The sequence below is a fragment of the Colias croceus genome, chromosome 15, assembly GCF_905220415.1.
Source record: "Colias croceus chromosome 15, ilColCroc2.1".
Classification (NCBI taxonomy): domain Eukaryota; kingdom Metazoa; phylum Arthropoda; class Insecta; order Lepidoptera; family Pieridae; genus Colias; species Colias croceus.
In genome coordinates this window covers 7,216,319-7,228,810 of record NC_059551.1, presented here as the reverse complement: position 1 = coordinate 7,228,810, position 12,492 = coordinate 7,216,319, and the positions used below count along the sequence as shown (strand labels likewise).

The following is a 12,492-nucleotide window of genomic DNA, read 5'->3' as shown; positions in this document are numbered from 1 at the left end:
TAAGAGTCTTATCACCTGTCACTAATGGTCCAATAGTTATACACCAATAGGTAATTATTGACGTTAGGGATTTCCATTAGCCGTACAAAACATTATCGTTTTTGTTAATACGTAGCAACACGAGCTTAGCACGTCTTTAGACAGTAATTGTGTTAATAATATGATTATTGGCATAGGCGTAGACTTATTCAAATGATTATTACGTAGAAGAGTATATTATATGGCCCGGCTTTATTAAAAAAAAAAAAATCAGCAGTTTAAAGACTACCTACCTAGGTACCTTCGAAAATTGATGTTGTAATATTTTGATTTAAAGGTACTTTAATGTTATTCATTTGGATTATGGAGCATTCATTATATAACTGAATATCTGTATTGGTACCTACACCACCAAAAAATTATGTCTATTTAAAAAGAGCTTTGTATTTAATATTCACAATTCAAAATTGTTTTTTCATGAAACGGATGCATCAAATATCTACATTTGTCGTTTAGGTACATTGCGTTTATCCCATTGCCTTACTCAATATAGCACCTCACTGATCACTCTCCAAAAACAGTATAAAATCACTTGTACACTCGTTAACGTCTAACTGGTGTGAACGTTTCATAATACATAATTAATCGCCCATTATCAATAACAGGTGTATGTGTAATGTGTAGTCAGTAGTGTGTATGCTATAGAGGTCACGTGTGCGGAACTGCGTACGCGCCGGGATTGCCGCTGATTCATACGAAAGCTAGGTCAGACGGCCTAAACTTTGAATACAATCGATATTTTGACAGCTTAGTTGTATTTGTAAGTTAATGGTTTGTTGTCTTTCAAGTCTGCATAATAAATACTTACATACGTTTTAAGTGTTGATTTCATTAAAAAAAGTATCTTAATTTGTCTTTTCTTTTAAATTTAATATATAAACAAGATGACGTTTCGCCATAGTATCATCGGTGCTTATATTATAATTATCAAATATAAGGTAATTTTTATGATTTGATTCGTTAATAATATGCAGCTATTATACCTATAAGAAAATTTTCCTTATTTTCCATAGCTCTTTCCTCTATTTAATTAGAAAAAGCATGAGTATCATCATGTAAATTAATATTCGGCACTCATTTCAACATAAGTTTAAGTAGTTTATATTCAAGCGTGTCGGACTGAGTCAGGACGATAAAACAAATAATAATGCTAATAATATAATACTTATTGGGCTGCTTTGTCTGTATGTCGAGGATCACGCGACATTTGACACGTAAGTATACACTTTTATATTATTTGTATGAATAAATATAAAGGAGACCGAGAGGATTAAACAAAGTCGCATTAAAAATGATTAGTGCTCCACTTTTAATGTCTGCAATTGTTATTGTGATATAACACGATTTATATATTTTGCAGATGCAGATTCTATGTTGTTTTTTCCCGTGTTTAAATGCGAATAAAAAATAAAGAAAACTTTTGTATGTTTCATTCAAAATCACATAAATAATATCACAACATATGATATGATCTATACTAATATTATAAAGCTGAAGAGATTATTTGTTTGAACGCGCTAATCTCGGGAACTACTGGTCCGATATTTTGAAAATTGTTTCGGTGTTTGATAGCCCATTTATCGAGGAAGCCTATAGGCTATATATCATCATGCTAAGACCAACAGAAGCGGAGCAATGCGGGTGAAACGGCGGGGAACAGCTAGTTATAAATAAATATTATACATTGTCACAAATCATAAAATAGTTAATTAAGGCTAGGATTTTCCGGAGTATTAGGCATTTTTGCTGTCCCAGAACGCGCGAAATATATCTCGCGCGCGCGCGTCTAAGATGAACTTGCGTGACCCCGCCGCCCGCCACAGTATAAAATATTCAGTAATATCAGTGGCTTTCATATTTATTAAATTCGAATATATTTATTAAATACGAATACATATTATTTATAGGATACAAAAATGAAATAAGGGTTATTTTAATTTTATAATTTTTATTTTTTTAAACATAAATAAACAAGGCGCAGGTAGGTTTTTAAGCTAAAGATTAATAGCAAACAGTGCAGTTCGCAGGTCCGTGATATGCAATGACTACGGAATGGTCGTGCCCGACATGCTCTTGGCCACTTTTTCAAAAACAACGCAAGTTAAATTAAACACAAATTCTTAAATTAGGCATGTTTTATCAAAACATAAATTAATTAAGTATTGTCTACTTTACATGTCAGTTGTCAGTAACAGAGTGTCAGTTAAATAATTCTGCAATGCAATGCAACTAAAATACAATAAAATACTCTTGAGTATTTTATTGTATATAAACACTTATGACAATAATGGCAATGTAGCTGGGTTTTCATTGGAAATCCTTTATGTTGGCCGATGATCATAGAACGTTATTGTTATATCTAAGTTCATCTTTTAAAATTCTTCAATATTTAGTTGTCGAGTTCGCAGCACCGGCTGGACATTTTGATCACCCTGGATGGCTGAAATTAAGTCCACACTGTGTAGACTTTCTACCCTCATCTGACAACCTACGAATTAAATATTCCATTATAATTATTTCACCCCACAAGTAGATATACAGGGTGGTTTTAGGACCTCCTGCCAAATTTAAATCAGTTGTTCAGATCAGACCATGAAACTGAACAATTTTTCCAAAGAAACATTGAAAAGTAAAAAAAAATCAGACTTCCAATACAAAACCGACCACAATATGATCGAGTAGTTTTCTATGGGAGGATTTTTTCTCATTTCGACTCATGCATGTTTCTTTGTAAAAGGTGTTCAGTTTCATGGTCTGAACAACTGATTCAAATATGGCGGGAGGTCCAATAATAACCCTGTATACACACGAGTACCTCTACTGTTATTATCTATACTGTCCCTCTTTTGTCGTTTATTCATTTTTAATTTTTTAACAAAAATGCACGGCGGCGGGAGTCGGTGAGCGCACGACTCGACACAGGTCTTACCTCAACAAAGCCTCGCGGGCATTTGAAGGCCCAAGCGGCCTCGATTTCGCGCGTGTCTTGGTTTATTTTTTTATGTGATTTAAACTATATTCATTCTTCAATATTTTATGACACTTTGCCCTCCGTAATAGTAATACCTACCTAAATATGCATTTTCAAAATGTCTATGTTATTAAACACACCTATAAAATTGAAAATAACAGCGCAAAACGGGTTGACTTCCCGATTTTTTTTGATCGTACAAAGTAATTGATATCGTGTTACCGACGACACTCTGCCTTCAAATAAATCTTTTTGTGTAAAATATATTTTTTCCAGTCGAAAATAATGAATATTTCATTGTTTAAAATTAATCTAAAAAAGGGCAATAATCGGAAATCCTCGCCTTAATATAAAATCAAAAATTATCGAAACTTCGGCATTATTTTGTCATAAAGAAATGTCAAATTAATGGATTCATCTCAGTGAAAACAATTTAATTTCGCGGTTTATCGAAACACTTAGGTGAATTATTAATTGTTATTGTAATGCATACAAATTAACATAATACCAGTTATTTATAATTTTGTAATTATAATTATTTACCTGGTTATCATGTGACGCACGCAAAGGGTCTGGTAATTCCCGCGTTTAATTTACTGTTCTAGTAAACGCATTGAGAGAACTGTTGAGCCAATTACGATTTATCAGTATTTTCATGTTAACTAGTTGTTGACTATGGCTGTGTTCCATATTTGAATCGATTTAAATTTTATTTGTAAATACGATCACTGAAATATAATTTTTAGGGTTCCGTACCCAAAGGTTAAAACGGGATCCTATTACTAAGCCTCCACTGTTTGTATGTCTCCAGGCTGTATCTCATAAGTCGTGAAAGCTGAAATATTCACAAATGATGTATTTTCGTTGCCGCTACAACAACAAATACTAAAAATTAAAAAAAAATATATAGTATATTAAGGGGGTCCCCATACAATAAACTAAAAATACAAGATAGTACGGAACCCTTCATGCACGAGTCCGACTCGCACTTGGCCGGTTTTTAAATACTAAGTAGGTATATTAAGCTATCCATTTTCCATTTCATGTACCTATATACAGACAATGAACACAATTTTTTAATAATATACGTAGGTACTTATAGATTTAACATGGTTCGCACGTGAGGAAAAATCCATGTTTAGATTTGTCATATTGCGTGATCTACATTGTAAGTGGATAATGTTTGAATGCTATTAACAACATTAATTAAGTACTAAACACCATATCACATGTCGTAGAATTATTACTAACATATTTAATGTAATTATTTATTGACGTATTTGTGTTTGCATTATAAAATATTATACCTAGGTAGCAGAGCTAGATGAATTTGCATTTTGTTTTCAAAGAGCTGCTTGAATAAACCGACACTGTTTTTTAGGACCTTGCGGTGGTACCTACCTAGTCCTCATAAATCCATGCAGTCCTCAAAAAGGAAGAGGTCAAATAAATGTAAAATTTTATCATAGAAACTCATGAAATATCACAGACATAGATATTATAGCTTGTATCTCTAGGATACATACTTTTATTATAGAGATCATAACAACAATAATTTTTTAAATCAATTTATAACTTCATAACATGACGTTTACATGGAATAACGTTATAAATCTGTCATAAAATTAATATACTTCGACATGAATATTATGTGTACGTACAAGCGTTTTTTGCATAATGCATAGAAAATAGAAATCGCCACCATAGAGTAAAGTAATATCGCCACACAGTCTATTCTTGAAATGTTGGCGTTTAAATACATTATCTAATGAGTCATGTAACGACACCAAGCTTACCGTGAATTTACTCACTCCGTAGGTAGTTCGTTCTATTAATCATTAATAATATTATTTGGCTTGGAAGCTTTAAGCATTGTTTTAATCTAATGAGTCAGGTCCACAAACGTCAATAACATATATTATAAAACCATAGGTGATGACTAAAATTTAGGTTACGGTTATTACTCGTAATATTACTGTAATGAGAAATTATAATATTTATACGAAGTTAAGCTGGTGTTTGTCTTTGTTGTCACACACAATGGAAAACATAGAAAAGTCTTATTTGTCCCACTTAACAAAATAATTCTAATCTTCCGTTATATAAAAACAGAAAACCGCAATTTTTAACGTACCTAGGTATTCAGTTACGATTATCTGAACACACATTTGATGAATACCTATATTACCTACCTACCTAGCTCTTTATATTGAGTCATAACTACTATAAACGATTTGGCATTAATCGCATCGAAAAGTGTATTTCAATAATAATTTGGTGGATGCCGATAGCGTGGAGCACCCGACTAGTTCCCGAATTCGAACCCACTTCATTTTGCGGTTCGACCATTCACTGTTCCTAATTTTGTGCGCTGGTACATGAAATTAAAATCGGGTTAATGTATAAATGAGATATGCACTTAATAAATATTTAATTAGGTGTCTAAATAAAAGCGCTCAGTGCATTGGGGTTGCGGTTCCTGACAAAATTTAATGTAAAATAATGCTCGCGATAGAATGGCGGAAAAACCGCGGCTTTATGCATTGTTATCTAATAATATTGAATATAATCAACCCAATTTGTTATAAATGTTTCATTATTGGTGTATCATAATAATTTATTTACTCGTACGTAGGTATATGGGATTGTTTTATATTTAAGTATTTGTTGTTTTTTGTAGGTACCTATTCGGGGAAAACTAAAAATACTTTTGGACATATTATTTTAACATTGTGTATCGTGTGATATTTTATTTAATAGATAATGTTGAAATTGTTTATATTGTTTTCCACTAATAAAAAAACCGATCATAATTATTGATGAACTTAGTTTCGTTTGATCAGCTTTATCAAATCAATTTAATTTCAAATTCAGTATAAGAGTAAGATAAGAAACAGTCTCATCAGTCTTCAATTATTATATTATCCTATACTGCCTTTATTATACTTTAAATTTATTTTTAATATTCTTTAAAATCAATTTGGGAATGGGAAAACATGATATTCATTATATTATTTTAATCATAGTGGAGCTTAAAATTTGATGACCGATATAATCGCAATGATCTAAGGATATAATATAGTTTTAATATGATATCCTTCCAGGTAGGATTCCAGTCATGTTTTGAAAAAAAAAAACTTGCCCAACGATATCGGTGAAGGTATTTTAAACATTTTGAATTTTCCAACGTTTTCTTTATCCATTATAATTTTATTTGTCACTAGCTTTTACCCGCGGCTTCGCTCGCGTTAAGAAGTATTAATATTAATTAGGTATATTTTTTGCGGCTTTGGTACATTTTTTAAGCGTACCTATATAAAAACTTAGGGCCTACAAAACTACAAAACTTTAATCACATATTTTATCCCCTTAGAGGTGGAATTTGACAAAATTCTTACTTAGGGAATGCCTACGTCATAGTAGCTTTATGCATGCAAAGTCTAAGCCCGATCGGTATAAAATTGACATAGTTTCATACAAACTTTCATCCCTTATTTAATCCCCTTGGGGGTAGAATTGATCCAAATCCTTTCTTAGGGGATACCTACCTGCATGCCAAATTTCAGCCCGATACGTCCAGTGGTTTGGGCTGTGCGTTGATAGATCACTATATCAGTCACCTTTGAGTTTTATATATATAGATTACTGACTGAAACCGCAGGGCAAAGCTAGGGTATGAATTTTCGAAAATCTTTTCTTACCGGACGCCTACGTGTCATATGATCTATCTACATGCCCAATTTCATGCAAATACATCCAAGGAATAAAAAGTTTCATACAAACTTCTATCCCCTATTTTACCGCTTTAGGGGACGAATTTCCTAAAATCCTTTCTTAGGGGACGCCTACGTTATGACATCTATCTGCATGCCAAATTTCAGCCCGATACGTCCAGTGGTTTGGGCTGTGCGTTGATAGATCACTATAATCAGTCACCTTTGAGTTTTATATATATAGATTAATGACTGAAACCGCAGGGCAAAGCTAGGGTATGAATTTTCGAAAATCTTTTCTTACCGGACGCCTACGTGTCATATGATCTATCCACATGCCCAATTTCATGCAAATACATCCAAGGAATAAAAAGTTTCATACAAACTTCTATCCCCTATTTTACCCCTTTAGGGGACGAATTTTCTAAAATCCTTTCTTAGGGGACGCCTACGTTATGACATCTATCTGCATGCCAAATTTCAGCCCGATACGTCCAGTGGTTTGGGCTGTGCGTTGATAGATCACTATATCAGTCACCTTTGAGTTTTATATATATAAGATTGTAGGCTTCTAGGTAGGTTTTAATATTTGGTTACTATAATACACACAGATGGGCTACCTCTACTTATTATGTACTTACAATCTAACAAATTTTTCATGTGGGTAGAGTTTTATTGATGATTCAATTTTCGCAATTATTTTAATCTTTCTATTATATTTTCTATATAACTAGGTATAACATGGCTATAACTTAATTTATACTTACCTAATTTCATAGTAGTTTCTAACTCTTTTTTCCTGTTGAATGCAAGGGATAAAACTATCCTCTAAGGAATATAACTTATTTCAATTTAAAAGAAAATCCATTTAAAAAAAATGATGGCGATTATTTATTAAAACTTCTCAGCTGAACACGTCGTAGTGAGCGCAGTCACAGACACGGACACGGCCTAGGCCTGCCGCTGACGTGGGATAATTACCACCCCCGCGCTCCCGTCCCGCCCGCGCCCCTCGAGGTAATGTCACATTAACACCCTACGCGTGGCGAACTGTCAAAACATCGAGAACCGAGCACAACTATTTAACTGTATATCAATGAATAAACGAAATTCGAAATGACAATCGCCACAAATATAAATTGCTATAATCACGCTTCATTATGCACGTTAATGATATTGCTTGTATGTTGTTGTTATGGGAACGATGTTAGAATGAGATGAGTTTAATACACTAATACTTTAATAGTCTTTGTCATGTTCATCTCATAATAAACGCAACGGAGAAATTTATTCCCTTAACTTTCAGATTCTAGTAAGACATTTGCCAATACGGATATTGATTTTCTTGAATATACGTACTTAGCATTGCTGCAGATGTTAATTAGGTACGAGCTAATAATCGTTTTTCCGCACACATACTTGGCACTTGCTTACAATAGCTCGTCAAGCGAATGTCGAATACAAACACCAGGCCACCAATCAAGGGCGTTGATTAGGGGGCGGTAATTAGCCTCCTTTGATCACAACGCTTGTTCTTGTTACACACATTTGCGCAAACTTTGCGGTGGATTACCATTAGCGGTTATTAGCACGTGATAAGAGGTGGGAACTTTACTGAAAACTAGTGACGTGCACGCTATTTTGTCGTATGATGTTGATTGTTAGTTATATGCCGATGATATTGTATTTATATGCCGTATGACGTAGATATTATGAGGTACAGTGAGTATTAGTTATATGGAGTGAAAATCAATTGACAATCGAAGATGACAAAAAAAAATAATTCGAACACCTTATGTTGGAATGATAAATCCAATTTAACTCCGTACAACAAATATGTAAGCTTTCCTGTATAAATCAAATAATGTAACAGACATGGAAATTTAACAGTTGGATTAAACGTGAACATACATAATGTATGTGCAAATTGACACTAAATGGGGAATACAGTCTTTACGGTCGTTAAGAAAAAAGGTTGTTTACATGAAACAATTAACCTCAGAATATGTTTACTCAATGTACAAATATATATTTGTGGTTACTAAATACTAATGTGTTTAAGGATACTTATGATGAAAATAAAGTGATATAAATACCAACACAGTTAACAAGTAGCCTAACCTAGACAGCGTTTTCCAGGGGAATTTTAGAACATAATAATATGTCTACTGAAATGTATAATAAATTCAGGTTTTTTTTTGTGGGAAGGAATTTTCGTTGCGATCTGATTTTTGGATGTCTGCAATGATTATGAACAAAAAATGATATCAAAACTCGCGCATACTTTTCCGAAGCTGTATAAATCTTATTAAACTCCCATAAGAATATTCTCACCCCTCGAGATCGTTGGTTGTTTTGTAAAGTTTTTGTTGCTGATCACTTACATCGTAACTCTGCGTAATTTGATACATCCTGTGCTTGACGGCCAATGAAGCCTGGATGTTCGGAGGGGTCCTACCGATTTCAACGTAATCTTTTATAATTTTCATTCGATTGTGACTTTTGCCGGCTATCTATTTATGATACATTATGATGGCATACTAATAAACGTCATTTTTGTTAATGATAGAGCCATTCGTCCTCTGTTCTTAGAATAGTTGAACAACCTCATAAATAAGTTTGTGAGGTTGGATGTAAGTTATGTGAAAAATGTCTGTTTTCGATTACGGGTCACCTGTGGCTCATCATAACGATGCCTGTCAATACCTTTTTATAAAACATCGCTTCTTGGAGAGAGCAAGGCAATTATTTTTAACACTAACTTTAAAGTCATTTTTAAATAAATTGTATAGTGAATATGTATTTAATTTTATTGTAATACAATTGTTGCATTAGCGACAAAGAATATAGACAGTTAGATAAACTTGTGTTTTATTTCTAGGTAAAGATTGACGATAGTTGAAAAGTCGTGTGGGTATTCAAGGTAGTCCTGTATTCGACCGTGATAGAATTCTCAAAACTGCAAATAAGGCTTTTGTTAATTTATATGTAACCATTTGGAACGGTTTTTTATTAGAACTTTGAAATGTAGAGTATGATTAATTTAGATTTATTATACACGTGGGCTAAACTACAACATCATTAAGTATTTAATTTACTTAAAACAAAACAAAGCTTTAATATTTTTCATAGAAAAGGTACCTAAACGAAGCAAGTTAATTTCAGTGCTCAGCTTTACTTATTTTGTTTACTTTTAAAACAACAAATCGGTGTCTAAATACACAAACTTTCTACACGTTCTTAAATTATTTTCTCATATTTCTATGTCAGAAAGTATTGATTATGAAAAACAAATCACTATTTGAATATCCGAAGTACTAAGGGTAATTTTGTCCGGTTGAGTGCGCCTGCGTCTTAAGACACGTTCACTGTGGGTAATGTAAGTTGTTGAGATTAGAGATGGGGCCATGGCAAGAGCGAACGAGTTATCAGTTTAAGTATAAATTTAAATAAATAGTGGTTGGTAGTCATTACTTTCTTAGTAGAATATTAAAATATGTATTCAGAGCCGAGAGTGGAAGTTAGAAAAATGTGATTTAAATGTTTAGTTTTTTGATTTTTCTTAATGAAGTACAAAAATGTATGTAGAGTGTAAGAGAAGCAAACAAACATTTAACATTTTGTAAACATTTAACATTTCAATATTAAGTATTATTGAGCGCGATTCTATACTAATTAATTAATTATAATAGGCATGACGAAAGATTTTGAAATCCTCTTCCATTATGTGTGTATACGTTTACTATACAAGAAAAACCCTATATTTCGGTAATATACTTAAATTTAACGAAGATAAAAGCCATTTTTCAAAAAATATTTATTATCTGTGCCAAAACAGCTCGCAGGTGTCATGGCGTAGGCGTGACGTCACTCTTTAGTAAATACGTAATTATTTGTACGCATTGCGAAGAAAATTAAAGAAATATTTATTTAATATGTGTTATAGAAACGAATTTCAAAGTTTATAAGTAGTGTGCAGTATTGCAGTGTGAATCCACATAAAAATAATGCTCAAAAATGTGTAAGTAATTATTTCAAGCGAGAAAATAATAAGAAAAGATTGTATGAAGTTGGCGCGGAGAACCCCGAAACCACGTATTCGTGAATTCGCAATTATATTTCTGTTCTGAGTCGATAAAGCATACGTGAAACAATAGAAAATAAATAAAAATGCGTATTCTCAACATATTCATAACAACAAAATACATCTGACGTGAGTTGTTGACTTAATCGTGACGTCACGCGTGTTTTAGTCAAAATGGCGAACTGCAGAATTTCAATGTTTTATTTTATTGATAATCTCATTAATCTTAATGTTTTTAAGATTTTTAAGTCACTATATTTAATTTATTTATTATACATTTTCCCTTAAAAACACTAATACGATCATTTATGGATACTGTCGTCATGCCTATTATTAATACCTACATACAATAGCACTCGATATTGTAAAATATATAATATAGAGTAACACATTGTCCCCACATATTATTATAATTAATATTTTATATACAATATGTTTGTTAAATTTGTGGTTACCTACGTCTGTTTTGCGTTTGTTTGTAACATGTGTTTAAAATATCGGTTTCAAATAATTCAACAGTCACGTAGGTTAGAGTATGGTTTTAATAAAACCAATTAAATCCTTTTTAAGAATAAATAATATAAATTTAGTAAAAAAATGAATCCATAATAATTATAGCAAAACTCTTAAGTTTATTTTTTTTAAATAAAACTATCAATTAAAAAGCCACCCAATGAATATATTTTAACCGTCATTCATAAGTTTTGTTTGAGGTTTTATGATATATACAAAAACCACAACACTTTATCGGAAGCAACCACAAATTTTATCAGAAGGAACTGCGGTCTCTCTGTAATAAAACCATATCAATTATAATTTTTAATGATTACTAATTATGTAACAAAAAAGGTCGAAAATATTTTTGTTCATTTAGTAATTTATTGTTTAACGACATACCATATATCGTTATTAATAAAATCGCTAAACGCTGCCACAATCGCTTAGCTCTAGCACGCGCATTGAATAGCCCCACCAAAGGTATTGTTACACGGAATGAATCCGACCGATTGACGATCGTTGATACAGCCGGCCGGTCGCGTAATATTATACGACGAACACGCGATATGCGGGCTAGTGTTACCTATCACATCTCAGCATACCTACCGGTGTACGGGATACTGTATCATTGGCTACAGATACTCATAGGTTTATTAATGAATAAACAAGAGCGTGTATAGATTATGAATAGCAAAAGCTTAGGAATGTCATAAGTTTTTTGTGTGGGTCAAGAAGATCCGCAAGCTTCTAGCTAGAGGCATGGCCTTAACGGTTACGTAAAGGATAATTTTGTTCAACAATATTGAAAAAAAGCAGATTTAACAATGAGATAAAGCTTGAGCAGATTTAGTCTAAGCTTTGATAGAACTGTTAAAGCTTTCCGTGTTGCATATAATATCAAAGGCAAACTATGAAATCATAAGTAAATTGTCTACAGAAGCATTTTGTTAGAATATTCAACTATTTTTTAATTATTTGTAAATTCACGTTCATGTTAAATTTTAAACGTGAATAAGAATAAACTTTGAACGAGCTACTTCGTTTGTAAGTGCAGCGTTCCTGCTCTTTCACAGAGATAATTAAATTAGTACCGCATCACAAGACACTGGTGTACCTATCGAGGGCTAAATTTCAAGTGTCTGTTTGTCTCTACACAAATTATACGTCTCGTAAATTGGTTTTGTTCT

The 12,492-nt window shown here is 32.6% G+C and overlaps 1 protein-coding gene across 1 annotated transcript in view; it reads right to left on the bottom strand.

Moving 5' to 3' along the window:
• LOC123697854 (protein lozenge-like) overlaps positions 1–12,492 on the bottom strand; it is a 39,531-nt gene that overhangs the window by 2,173 nt on the left and 24,866 nt on the right. The gene's annotated exons all lie outside the window — the stretch shown is intronic.